The sequence below is a fragment of the Leuciscus leuciscus genome (genome assembly GCF_965113295.1).
Source record: "Leuciscus leuciscus genome assembly, chromosome: 5".
In the NCBI taxonomy this organism is placed as follows: Eukaryota; Metazoa; Chordata; class Actinopteri; order Cypriniformes; family Leuciscidae; genus Leuciscus; species Leuciscus leuciscus.
The window spans coordinates 13,192,314-13,206,643 of NC_138729.1; the positions used below are offsets into that span (position 1 = coordinate 13,192,314).

The window sequence follows — 14,330 nt, forward strand, 5'->3', positions numbered from 1 at the left end:
TTTTGTACTTGATTGAATTGGTCTCACTTGAGATTTATCCATTTTAATTATGTTTCTGTTATTAGTGGTAAGTTGAGAAATCAGGGGCCCTCTGATCTTCCAACTCCCACCAACAATCATAGAGTTTGAAATTTAATGGCAGGTCTGCCTTAGAATTTGTCTTGATTTGTGACTGTAGCCATTCAGTTGTTCATGTGTGTTACATTAGTTAGCAGTTTGTTGTGAATAGCGTATGCTATTCTCTGTGTCTCTGTTAGACCATGATCATGAGATCAGCTCCACCCTGTGTGTGTGAAGCTATCTGGATCTGTTAGTGTGAAGATGACACATCTTCGTCTGATGTGCAGTGTTCAGCCTGGATAGACCATCTACCCCAGGTGATGTTGCAGTGAGGGTATAGTGATGGAGGGGTGTGTTCAGTGTTCATGTCTAGGAGATGGGTGGAATCTAATCTATAACAATTGTGTTGCAAATTTCGATCCAGTTCTAAACTGGGAGGCCATATTTATGCAGTAATGTGATAGTGTGACGTGTGAAAAGGCCTTTTATAATGTCTTTTCACCCATCTCCCGAGTCTCAGGTTATGTTCGAACAATTCCGCTGTCCTGGATTTGCTCCAGGTGGGCTCCACCATTTTGCAGAAGTAGCCTAAGCCTGAGACAGAAAACAGAGGAGAGCGAACCACAGATAATTCCAATATTTCAAAAGCATTAAATTCAGACGTGTAGAATTCTTTTACTTGTTAGCAATTTTAATTCCAGATGTCACATGAAACCGAGTTTCATTGACCACGTCTGAATTGTTGCTGTTGTCTCAGTGTGTTGTGACACCTGAAGCTGCTTTTTCAGTTCAGCCTTCAGTCTGCTGCATGTGCAATGCATTCACACATTTTAATTTGTGCAGATATTTTTTGACCTGCAAAAAACTGTGGTACTTCTGTCTGCTGTTTAGCATTTCACACCCTCCTCGTAAATGTACTTATCTTATCAGATTCAATTCAGTTGGTGCACCCCAGTCAAGGATTATTTAGCGTGCTATTACCTGTGCCACACTCCTAGCCGTGTTTTCTAACGGTGAAAAATAAAGGCATACTCCGCCCCTTTTTTGGCACTGGGTAGCACACAAATGAAATTCCGTTTCAGAAATTCAATTTTAATGACGAAAGTCACACTTCTCCAATTATTGTCCTGCTCGGCGAGTGTAATATAATGTTTATTATAATTCAAGTTATAATATAATTATATTCTTTAACAATACAAGTCAAATTATATTGTTTTCGGTCTCTGGAACAACTTAACGCATGGTCAAATCTCTACTACATTTGTCAATACATTTGAATATTAAAAGGCCTTTTGGCTCAGGGCCGATAAGATGTGCATTCGCTGTTTTTCTTTTTCCCTTTGCTAGGTTTCAAGTACCTTTTCTTCTCATTTAGTCTTTTTAAATGGCCATTATAATGTTTGATTCTTCTATTTACTCTTACTTTATATTTTTCCATTTATAGATAAGGAAAACTATATCGCTTTTCAGTCCTTCCCAAGGATGCACGACACAAGTGGTCAGCCCCGAAGATCAGAAGCTGAGGCAGTTGGCTAAATATCTAGGGATTTTGCCGTACACGCGCAACAACCAAAGATATATACAATAACCCCCTTGGATGCCCTTCAGGAACTTAATTCAACCGTTTTCCAAAACTATTAAATTAGAACAGAAGTCATCGGAAGCGTCCAAGCTAGGTTAATCAACCAGCGTAAAGCTGATCCTAGTCGGACTAACCCATCCTCTCATCCAAGTCGCCCGCACACTTCCTGATATCAGCTATTAGCCGTCGCCAATCTCTGACGCAATCTTGTGGAAACATACGAATACGTTAATCTATTTTGGAAAAAACAATTCTCAGAGTAATTCAGAATACATTCAAACGTAACAATATTTAGTTCTCTGAAGCCTTAAATATGAAAAGGTTTTTGTTTCAGGATTAATGAGATGCGTTCGCTGTTTCTGATTTTCAAATTCATTGTGAATCACATTATAGCCATCAAATTCAGCACAGACACACGCGTTTACTTCAGTTTACACAGGACACATGGCCTAGAATACAACATCTACAACCTTTTACCTAAGTGTTCCAAATACACCCACAGCAAAACAATAGAATACAACATCTATATCACCTTTGCCTAAGTGTTTCAACTACACTTACAGTAAAGTAATCCTGTGTTTAAAGAATAAACTTTAAATTAGCCTATGTGCATGTTGTAGCACAAACAACCAAATTGTGTTCTATGTGCACGATGTGTTAAGCACAATTTCAAATTTGAAAATGCAGACAGGTTCAATGAATTTAGATGTTAAACTATTAAGCTATTTGCTATTGGGCTGCTACCCGACTAGCAAATGACGCTAATAGCTGAAGGCCTTGAGCGTCCAAAGTTGTTAGGTCAGTAAGAGTTTTTGATGCATTTGAGCTTTGGTTACTTGCAGAGTGCTGGTTTTTGTCATTAGATTGTGATTGTCTGCGTTTTATGAAATAGGGTGGAGGTCTGCCTCTGCCCAGTGACCAACACTTTTTCTCTGTATGGCCTGTTTTGTGACAGGAATTACAGAATCTGTTCAGTTTGCCACAGTGTGGCTTTCTGAATTCTCCTGCAGATGGAGGATCTTCATGACATTCTAACACAGCTACCTCACCATGCATTTGTTTTCGTGACTCAATTCTTGTTGCCCAACTAACAATACCTTTGAATGTGTTTTGTGCTGGAGAAGCACCACACATGAGTGATTGCTGTACACGAGGCCCTGCATTTGTAAACAGGAATTCCAGGAGAATTACATTGTTGTGGTTAACACCCTCAATTCCAGAATACTCCTCAAAAAGTTCAAACATATTTTCTGCATATGTCTCAAACGATTCTTCAGTACTCTGTTTCCGATTGAAAATCAATTCCCATCCAACAGGACTACAACCACGCAGCTCGCGAAGGCATTGTTTTAGTCTATTCAAGATTTCGCTCTCAGGCTCATTTTGATGCATTGACTGCACAATGGTGCCTGTCATCAAAACCTGTGGTATCTTATAGTTCAGAACATCTGGAATTGAGCTGATAACAATTTGCCAAATATCTTTTGGTTCGAGCTGAAATGCATGTTTTAGACTAACAATGTGTCTCCACCATGGTTCGAATGGCCCTTTCAAAGGGAATGGTCCGATCTCTGCTTTAAACAAGCTACATTCAGTTACTGTTAAAGGACGCCGAATGGTTGACTCTGTGCCGTTTGGGTGCCGTATCACCTTAAGGGCAGAAACAGGCACTCTTTTCATAACGTTATCACATGCTTCATCTGTCTGTAAAGATACAAGATTATTAGAGCAGACTGCCTCATCTAAGAAGTGTACATTTTTAGCCCAATCACTGTTAAGCTTGTTGGGAGACTTGCTTTTAGCATTTAGCTTAGCCTTAAGATCTGCAATGGTGTCTTTGTGATTTTTACACTTTTTAGTCAGGGCTAACAGCTCAGCTAGTCATTTATCTAGCTGGGTTTGAAGATCTTGAATCTTTTCCTCAGACTTTTGTGCCTCTGCATTTTTAGAATGCACTTCTTCACATTTAGCATCCATAAGCGAAGAAAGAAATTTTGGTAACTCATTTAGCCGTTTATAACTTATGAAGTTTAAAGCCTCAATTATTTCACCATGTTTTGATTTCTTCTGTTTACTACCCACTGTTTTCCACCAAGTGAAAATTTCATTGTCAATGGCATCCATGTTAAGACCTTTTCTACTGAGTTTGTACAGTGTAGGCTGAACCTTTTCGGCCCATAATGTAAACAGGACATGATCAGTACACATGCTTTCACAATAATGGGCTTACAGTTAATTTTCCCAGATTTTTGACTAGATAGTCTTCTTTCTAAAAAAGATCTATCTCCATCCCAGCATATCAAATACTTTAGGGGTTTACTTCTCAGAGGAACTTAAATAGGCCAAATTAAATTGAATTACTTAATTTAATTCCATCTGTGTCAAAGTTTAAGATTTTAATGGAATATAGAGTTTGTCAAGATTAGTTTAGGTTTAGTATAGGATATTAATGTTTTCAATGTGGCTTTTGGGCCTACCAGTCAGCCAGTGAGACAAAACATGGTTTAAGCGTTTGGACGCAGCATGGCTTTAGCCTTTAGCATTAGCCTTGGGCACAGCATGGCTTAGCATTGACAATAGCACTTAGCATTAGCCTTGATATTTGAGTTTTAGCTTGTACATCATATCATCCTGTTTTCCCCAAATTTTCTTTTCATAAACAATGCATCGATCTGCCTTTTTATTTATAAAATCACGTGTTTTCCGATCTTTTACAAACTTAGATTTTTCTTTCTCTGTTTTCTGTTAGTTTGCTCATTCTCTTCGAGTGTTGCTGGTTTCAACAATGGCCGGAAAACATGCGCCTGATTTTAAAACTTTTAGGCTTTACTTTTTAAGCTCTTCATCGATTATTCATTATTTGGAAGATGCTATACTTTAGGTTTCGTTTCTTGTTGCTTAGGCAAAACAAGGAGATCTTTAAAATCTAATGCACAAGGGTTTTCATTCTTCATCTAGCTACCGCATCACGTTCTAAACAAAGGGCTTTAATTCCGACCCGTAAACAATGCAAACATTTCTTCAACACTTCTATAAAGGGCAGAAAACGTTTACTTACCATCGCGGCGGAAGAAAGAGAAGATGTTCAAACCTCTTGTTGATTTTAAAATCCCAAATACTTGCTGAAAAGGACATTTCTCGTGAAACTGTTTTGATCTGTTTTGAGATCACGTCGAGGTCACCATTTTGTAAGGCCCGCTATATTGGCCCAATCTCCGGTTCGCCAATACACGGGGAAGGTTATCACGCGTTCTGTCCTCACTCATGCAAAGTATTGGTTGGTTAAATTTGCAATACATTAATATGTATTTACTCGTTAATTCATCTGACTCCATAAATGAAAGGTTTTAATAATATCTGTGCCTCACTAAAAGTGAGCGAATGTTTGACTATTCCTTTTAACCATTAAATAAACAATGTCAAAATCAGTTAAAATAATCACATTGTAGCAATTTAATATTTCAGATATCAGAGATCAATTCCACAATCAATTCAAATATCTAGAACATGGTTATACATTGGTTACACCAAAGAATCTTACCCAGCTTGTACCTGAGATAGAGAGAGAGAAAGGGAAAGAGAGAGAGAGAGAGAGAGAGAGAGAGAGAGAGAGAGAGAGAGAGAGAGAGAGAGAGAGAGAGAGAGAGAGAGAAACCACCTATCCAATTCCACGTCCAGCCAAGAAGAAGAAACAGAGAGAGCCAGAACACCTTCCTTTATCCTCTGACCAGGTGAGAAGGGGGATGGGGTGAGACCATCCTCAAATGGCTTCTATCCCACAGAAGGGGGGTTGCCTTATCTGGCATTATCTCTAAACCAGTTTCCTATGAACTTCTATAAACCTTATTTCCTTTTATTTTATCTATCTGGATATGAGACATCTGTACCACTCACTTTGAGACATTTCAAATGACACCAAAAGCATAACAGTCAATGATAAACATTCACATTAAACCATGTTCTTGTGTGAGTTCTTTGTTGTTAGTTCATGTGCTTCTGTGAGTTCAAATGTTAATTAGCCAGCCGGGCCCTTTTGTCCCATAAATCAGGCCTCAACCAGTATTTTCAGTCTTACAATATCATCATAACGAATGGAAACATTTGAAGTAACATATGATAATCAATATATTTTTCTCTAGCGTAGTTGTTCTTGAAATCTTTTGGAAGATTTAATTTATTGTTATTATTATTTTATGCAGCACTGCGTAGCCTATGCCTACAAGGCACAACAAACCTGGTGTTCATTATATATTGTTGGAAACGTGTGTGTGTGTATTCTGTGAATTTTAAAAAGAAATTTTAACCAGAAAAATCTAAAATCTATTCCCAAAATCGTGCAGCCCTATAGTTTCTCTTGATATCAGTATGTTCACAGTTTTTTCTTTTTTTTTTTCTTTCAGGGACCAGATGCAACTGAGTCCTGCTGACTTCAACATTCACATGAGTCTCTGTACATGAACATGGTAAAGTGAAAATCAAACACCTTGGAAATGAAAGGTATGTACTAGTGGTGGGAGAAAAAATCGATCCATCGATGCATCGCGATTCTCTCTCCAACGATTCTGGATCGATTCTGAGAATTTCAGAATCGATTCTGAGCTTAGTTTTTTACCAGATGTGCGATGACGCTGAGTTTGCTTTAGAAACACCCGTCTTCTGCTTGCTAACAATTCCTCACACACGTACACAACTCGAACCTTCCGTAAAATAATCTTTCATAAAGTTCGGAAAGGTTGAAGCGAATTACAAGGACATTCACAGGCTTCATTGCACAGGATGCGCTGTGAGAGACGCGCGCTTGTTTTGATGTTACACTTAAAGTGTGCTGTCTCGCCCGTCTGTATTTTCCTTACAAATGCTCTACGAAGTCATCATTTATGTGGTTTGGAATGCAGTGGACTTATATATTTAAAATATGAATCTCACTAACAGAAGGCTGCTTTCAATTTTAAATGCTGACGCGCGCTTTGTTTGTGTACGAAACTGCTCGCGCAAGCGGCTGTGTGACTCCATGTAAGTGGTTTAATATACTTGTGCAAAATGAACGTAAACACAGCCAGTTATGTCTTAAGGGATTAAACAGACAGGACAAACCACATTACTTCTTATATTTCAAAAGAGATCCGAGCGTGAATGCAGCTTAATAGATCTCCCACAGTCTATGTCATAGTAAAATACAAAAGTACGATGAAGAAAAATCACTCACAGTTCTTGAATGGAAAATGTTCAGATAATCTTAAATACTGAAAGCACTCTTTGTTTGTTGTTTGTCATGTTTCTATGCTCCTCTTTATTATTTGCTACTTGCTTGTATGTTTTGAAGTTATATAAGTTTAAAATTCTTAAAATACAACTGTTTTAATTCTTTTTTTAAATTTGTAATTATTTTTAAAAAAGTACTTAATTACTTATATAAACTAATGAATTAATAAGGGGGGAAAAGTAGATAAAGAATCGATCTGGAATCGGATCGTGACCTCCAGAATCGGAATCGGATCGGATCGTGAGGTGACTAAAGATTCCCACCTCTAGTATGTACAATGTTTTTAGGAATGGCACAAAGGTCTCTGTCTTTGGATCATTGTTTTCAATGTGCTCTTTTGTCATTTGTATTTTTGGATTGTGTTGTGTTGTAAATAAATCCAAACAATCTAAAAGCCATTCTTTTTTAAATCTCCTCATTCTTTATGCAAGGTTGCTCTGAATGACAGGGCCTGATCACTCCTAATAGGGCAGTTAGGGGAGTGTCTTTGTCTTTCTCAGGTGTTAAAAGCTTACATATTCATGAGATGATCACAGCCTCTTCGCATATGGCTTTGTCACACAAAACACGTCTTAGAAATTTAAAATCAATATATTGTCTTATCTGAATGAGCAGTGAGGGTGATTTTCACATAGTTTTGGAGCAAATATTCTAGGCTATGTCATACAATTTTCAAAAGTATTGTGAAGAAATAATCAGTATGGGTTTCATGGCCTTATTTCAGTGAGAATTTTTTTTGTATTTTCACAAACCACGCATAAATGTCATTATCTCAAAACTACAAACTTTTACATACAAGCTGCTGATATATTATTGTAGCAGAGTTTGTGCTGAATACAGTGTAATTAGACTTTAGCCATGAAAATGTCACTAGTAACAGAAAAAAACACAAATGTCAGAGCATGTCAGAACACCTCCAGGGCCAGAAAACAGCTCAGACCTCAGAGGGTTAAATCCTATCCAATGGTTGAAAAGAAAGGAGTAAACACGGTCACTAGTAGGTGTGAGCTGTCAATCAAAATGTGGACCAGTGATTTGTTCCATGTGTTCCCTTGTCAGAAAACAAATGGATAATTCGGTCAATTAAAATTAACTTAATTGTTAAATAACTAAATAATTAATAATGAATTAAATTAAATTATTTAATTTAACAGAATTTATCAACTTGTTGCCTGCTGTGGTTGTTTTAATTCACATCCTTTCGAAAAATATGAAAGTTTTGGGTTGAATATATTCTTAATATATTAGACTGTCAATGATCTAATTTCATGTTGTTTTATATTTTATTTGTTCATTGTTTATTTTGTTGGATTTTAGTCGGACTTGGTCAGAACTGTTTCAAAAATAGTTAACTGCATGATGCCTGCTGCCTTTGGGCTCAGTGATGTTGAATTTAAATGACATGTAAAATAAAGACCATGTTGTTATGTTAGTGTTATGTTTCATTGTGATGTAATGGTGTTTTCTGGAAGGGACTAAAGAACAAGGAATTTTAATCAGCTGAAAGGCAGAATACAAATGTTTTTATTAAGTTAGATAGACATTATATAACAGTTTCAGGTTATGTTTTATTGTTGGTAACATGTCCCATGTTGTCCCACACAAACTTATAATCGTCCCGAATTTGGTTTGATTGATGGTGGTCACCCTATGTTCTAGACAAAAGTCTGTAATGGGATGAGTATGCTCATCTAATCCTGTCAGTCACAATGCAAGTCAATAAATGGCTGCTCACTTCACTCCTGTACTGTGACAAATCACCACCTCAACTCCATCTTAATTTCTATTATAAATGATGGTCCATAATAATTAATTAAGTTGGATTTTATAGGTCAAGTCAATCAGAGACAGATGAAGGACACAAGATAAAAGAACTGGGAGGACTTTTATAACTTACCTAAAGACCGCTTTCTCGAACCCTGCTTTTAAAGTGAGCAAGGGACCCTACTTTATTTCCCAGGACAGTGAGGGAGGGATAAAACACCTCACTCGATTTATGGCTCAAAAAGGGCAGCTTAAAAGTAAGAGAACTATGACAAGGAGGGGCCTCCCTTAGACATACTTCCTCAACTTGTTAGAATGTGTAGGAGGCCACTAGAGGGAATAATATCACTCAGGCTACAGTCCTCGGAGCTGCCACTGTATAACAGGGGAACCCAATACTAATCTTAGTATTATCACGATAGCTGAAATTATTCAGGCTTCTTGTAACCCTGGTTCCAACTTTAAATTTAAACCTTTTCCTTACTTTAAATACCCAATTTACCTGGGGAAGGAAGAACGCTTACGCTTAAGCAACTTGCCAGACCTGTCAGAAGGTGGTTCGAAGACATATGCGAAAAGCACCAGTTACATCATCAGTCCAGCCTCAGAGCCTGATGTAAGTTCTTGGAACAACCTCTAGTGCCCAACCTCTAATGGGAGAGGGAAGCGGAGAGATGTTATTTCTCTTCTATTCCGAACTGCTGTCTATTAACTACTTCCATCAGATCTTGTCGCTTCTTAGCGTCCTGCCTCCTCTGCGCTCTACTACTCGAAGGAGGAGGAGCGTGAGTGGCTGCTCTCTCGCTCTGGCCCTGCCTTTAGTCCTCAGACTATGGTGGGCCAGAACCCTCATCGATTTTAGGTTGGTATCTGTTTCGGCGTGGGATGTATTTCCTGAACGCCGCTAATTGCGCATTTGCCTCTCTAAACTTTCCGACCAAAAAGCTATGAGGTATGACCGGGGCATCTAGGAGACAATTATTTTCTCTCTCCCTGATGTCCGCTGATTATGGCCTGACAGAAAGCACTCGTCCAACCTACAAGCAACTTCCCGTTTCTCACACCCCCAAGCCAGATCCAATCTGGCCTGTACCACCTGACGGCTGCAGATTCACTTCGTGGTTGATAGTGTTGCCATTAAAACGCATAAATTTGAATCACAAACCGGCTATGATGTCGAACAATTCCCCGTATGTGGGGCTGGCAGGTTTAGAGGACTCAGTACAAATACTATCCTCTGCATCTACAACCACATCCGCCTCCTCTTTCCTGGATGGCGCCAGCAACATGCTATCTGCTGGATCGGATGACTCGAGAGACAACACATCCGGATCCAACAGATCGCTCGAGTCCGCGACCGAGGAGCGTGAAAGGCCAAGCATTTCTCGAACTCCTCTGCTAGCTTGACCTGCGATCCCCATGACCAAAGCCTCTGCTGTGCCTCGACAACATGTGGGGCCTGAGCTGCGAGGCGCAGACACTTGATTTACATCCCTCGAAACTAAGGACAAAAGCAAACAGACCTTTCTCATTGAGCGCATTCAGAACCCTCGAGAACAGAACGTGCATGCTCCTCACCTAGACTATAAACGCACAGTTTTGTGTGTTTTCTCAGGTGTCAAATATCTGGGACAGGGAAGCACCCACTTCCTTAAACACTTGCTAGGGATTTGCCGTTCTGAATACTGCCTTCACCACACGCTAACAATACAAGCAGTTCCTGGAGACAAAAAAAAACCCTCTTATACTTCAGGGCGCTCTGTTTATGACGTCACTAGCTGTCGCCAGGCAATGAAATTGGAGTGTTCACATGTGTTTTAGACACCGGTCAATAGTAGCGTCGATCTAAGATGCAGTGTAGAGCTCCAATTCAAAAGGGAACCAAGTTCCCTATATATAGTGTGAAAAAATGTCCTAATTTTCTACATCTTTTTCGTGGGCAAAGTTGTGTAACATTGTCCATGCCAAGTATAACTTTCTGACTATTCAAAAGTTTTAATTAAGAGAAAGTAAATACTTAATTCCTCTCTAACTGTGCGTTCACACCGGACGCGAATAGCGCGTAACGCGTCTTTGCATTGACTTAACACTTAAATCACTCGCGCCTGACGGGCTATTCGCGTCCGGTGTGAACACACCATAAACACAAATTGACCATTGTCTTTGGACAAATGAGAAAATGGTTATTTGGGTGCAGACAGCAACCATCTGCCCTTTTTCACCATGAGAGAGGATCTCTCTAGCCATTTGCTGAAAATCGACTGATGCTCTGTGTTTCTTTGGATCAGGGTGGCTTACTTTCTCACAGCTGGGCTGTCAATCAGAGAGCTCTGTTGCAGCTCTCCTCTTTCATGCTTTCAGCAGGGATTAACGCTGGGTAACTATGGCAACAAGTAATTTTAGACTTTATTAATTCAGTGTTTCCTTTTGTTTTCACAAAATGTGCTTTCTCTGAGGAACTGGACATTAAAGATTCCTAAACAATTTTATCTTGTAGAAAAAATATTTTAAATGGTCTTTTTTTAGATCTATTCTGTCATGTTTTATGTGTCTAGCCACATCAATATTTTTATACGGCCTTCTTAATTAATCAGACCAATCAAAGTCCTAATTTGAAACCAACAGGGTGATTTTGACTTCTAGTTAAATTAACAACTTTCTGCTGCTTTTGTTTGTGTACTTAACCATAATTATAAATTGAAAGCTGTGACTATTTTTCATAAAGCCCTGGCCAAGCATGTTTGTTACTGAGAATGTCATTGCAAAGCTTTGCAGGATGACCTCTTGGCAACAGGACTGACTGTGACTGAGCTGTTAGTGGGCGGTAATTAGGAATCATGGGGGCGAGTAGTGGCTGTGAACATGAGTATACACACACAGATGTACTAAAGGCACAGATGCCGGATTTTAAATGGATTCTTAATTATCAGACTATGATGTCATCCCTATTTACCACCAAACTTTTGAGTGAGCTGTAATGATCAGGGCTCTTTAACGAGCAGAAAAAGTTTAGAAACACTAAATGATTTATGAAATGGAAATATTGATAATGTATTATTATTAATATTATTAATTTAATCTGATGAATTTAATCCTACATTCTGTTTTTAGATTAAATGCAGGGTAGGTGATTTGTTCCAGAAATTTTTATTTTTTTATGCTGGTTGAAAGTCTCTTCACATCCTGATAGCAATCACGAAGTTAAGTGGTCTGAATTTATTTATATATTTTGTTTGTGATTTGAATTTATGCGTTTCAATGGCGACATTATCAATGCTGAAGTGAATCTGCAGCAGTTAGGTGGTACAAGTCAGTGATCTTTAAGTTATTTATGTTAATTATTATTGTAATGTTATGTGCTTTGAGACATGAGGTAGTTTAACGCCGTCTCTCGTGATGCTTTTGTTTGCTCCTAGCTGTACGAGTTCATGTGTTTTGGTGTGGCTTTGTAGAGCACTCTGAAGGGGGGTGGGATCTTAGCTTATGCTTATCTTATGCTTTCAAAGCTAGCTCGCTATTGCTAGCCTCTTCAAAAAATACCTACCCTGCTTTTAAATTACCTACCTTACCTCATGATTACAAAACCAAATTAAATGCAATTAGCTGCATTTATTTGATAAAAAAAAAATATATATCCCAGTAAAACAGCAATTTTATTATGGAATTTTAACAAGAATAATTTTAACCTTTATTGAAATAGAAATCTTTTGTAATATTATAAATGTCTTCAATGTCATTTTTAAACTAATTAATGTGTTATTGCTGAATAAAAGTATTATATATAAATAAAATAAAAATCTTATACTTGCCTCAAACTAATGGTAGAATATCAAAAATATTAAGCAATAAAAAACTTTTAACATTGATCCATCACAGGAAATATAGGAAAAAAAGAGAACAGTTATTTAAATGTCACAATCTTACTGTTGTTACTGTATCTTTCATCAAATAAATGTAGTTTTGGTGAGCATAAAATATTTATTTCAAAAACAAACAAAATCCTAAATATTCCCAACTTTTGACCCATAGGGCCCTATTTTAACGATCTGAAACGCAAGTGTCAATAGCAAAGCGTAAGTAACTTTGTGGGCGGGTCTTGGGCTCTGTTGCTATTTTCCCGGCGGGATAAATGCCTCTTGCGCCCGGCTCAAATCTAAAAGGGGTTGGTCTGAAGTAGCTTCATTATTCATAGGTGTGGTTTGGGCGTAACGTGAAATAAACCAATCAGAGGGACATCTCACATTCCCTTTAAGTGCAGGCGCGCTTGTTCTAAAGTGGATTCCTATTATAACGGCGGATTTGCCAGGCGCGCGCCAGGAGCGGTTCACAACCGAGGAGACCGACGTTCTCGTCAGGGACATTGGGGATGGAGAAACCCACCCAAATTAACTTCGGTTAAACAGGCGTATGATCATTTGGGTAAATGTGTAAGCTAGATGTATGCTTTTATAATAAATTGTCTGTCTATCTATCTATCTATCTATCTATCGTAATAATGTATGATTTGCAAAAATGAAAACTGCTGCTTCTGTGTAGATGAGAGAATCAAAGTGCGCGTTGTGCACACGCTACATTGATTATGGCCAAGCATGCGCCCTTAAAATAGCATATGAATAACATGCGCAATGCGCCACTGACTTTAAACTATTTTTTCCTGGTTAGTGGCGCAATTGTTTTCTAAACCTGCAAAATAGCATGAAGGAACGTTTGCGCCGGAACATGCCTCCTCTTTGCGCTGAACCGCCCTGGGGAGCGCAAGTGTATTTCCTAACTTACCGACGTGCGTCTGTGGAGGGAAAAGTCCGCTTTGCGCGGGTGCAAAATAGGAATGATACATGCGTCGGTGTACAAAGTCAGTTGCGCTGGGTGCAAGATGGGCCCATAGTGTGCATTTAATATACCGAGAGCAACTCGTTTTGGTGCGGTCTCTTTAAATGCAAATGAGACACTTCATACCCCGCCCCCTCTCCAGGTTGCAGAGGTGACACTCGGTTCAACTCCACCCCGTTCGGCCATTTTTGTAGTTTGATAGCAGAGATACGATTATCTAGCGGCACAGAAACTTTTGGACATCCAAGATTTGTGTCAACACAGAAAACATTTCATCATTGGATAGTTTTTTCGTTTTATTAAAGTGTTGTTTTTATGTCAGCTTAATGCCCGGAACGCTTTTCAGAAAAGATAAGGCAACTTATTTAGCACAATTCACAAGGTAATTCAGGAAAAACAATCTCTGAATGCTCCACATGAAACTTTGGTCTTCCGACCTTTTACCACCGTGTCGATTTATTTTGATTAATATGTGCGAGGGAGAGAGAGCAAGACAGCGCTTAGTTTGGAGACGGTGAATTCTTGTTTACACTTTCGCCTGGCTCCGAAGAGAGAGAGCGCACGCGCGACCGGGTCTCTCTCTCTGCTCGTTCTATCAGTTAAACATGTCACAAGCGCAGCAGTTCATCTACATTACTCACTGATCAAATAAGACTTTGGCGGGACAAAAAATCGCTTTGGCGGGCGCTAAAACAAGTTCAATGCAGGAAAAACCCTGTTGTTGAAGTAATTATCCTTGAAGTGCTTCGCGCACACAAAAATGACTTTAGCCACAGATGTGGGTACATTTCCGTGAAAAATAAAACTCAACCAGGCACTTCGAAGAGGTTC

The 14,330-nt window shown here is 38.8% G+C and overlaps 1 long non-coding RNA gene across 1 annotated transcript in view; it reads right to left on the reverse strand.

The window, feature by feature from the left end:
• Positions 1-14,100, reverse strand: part of LOC309500004 — a 368,298-nt gene extending 354,198 nt beyond the window's left edge. Inside the window, exons 1-2 of the long non-coding RNA XR_014206432.1 lie at positions 13,944-14,100; positions 13,389-13,821 (exon numbers count right to left, since the gene is read on the reverse strand). This is a non-coding gene — a long non-coding RNA (uncharacterized lncRNA). The remainder of the gene's footprint in view (positions 1-13,388; positions 13,822-13,943) is intronic.
• Between the last annotated feature and the right edge of the window lie 230 nt (positions 14,101-14,330).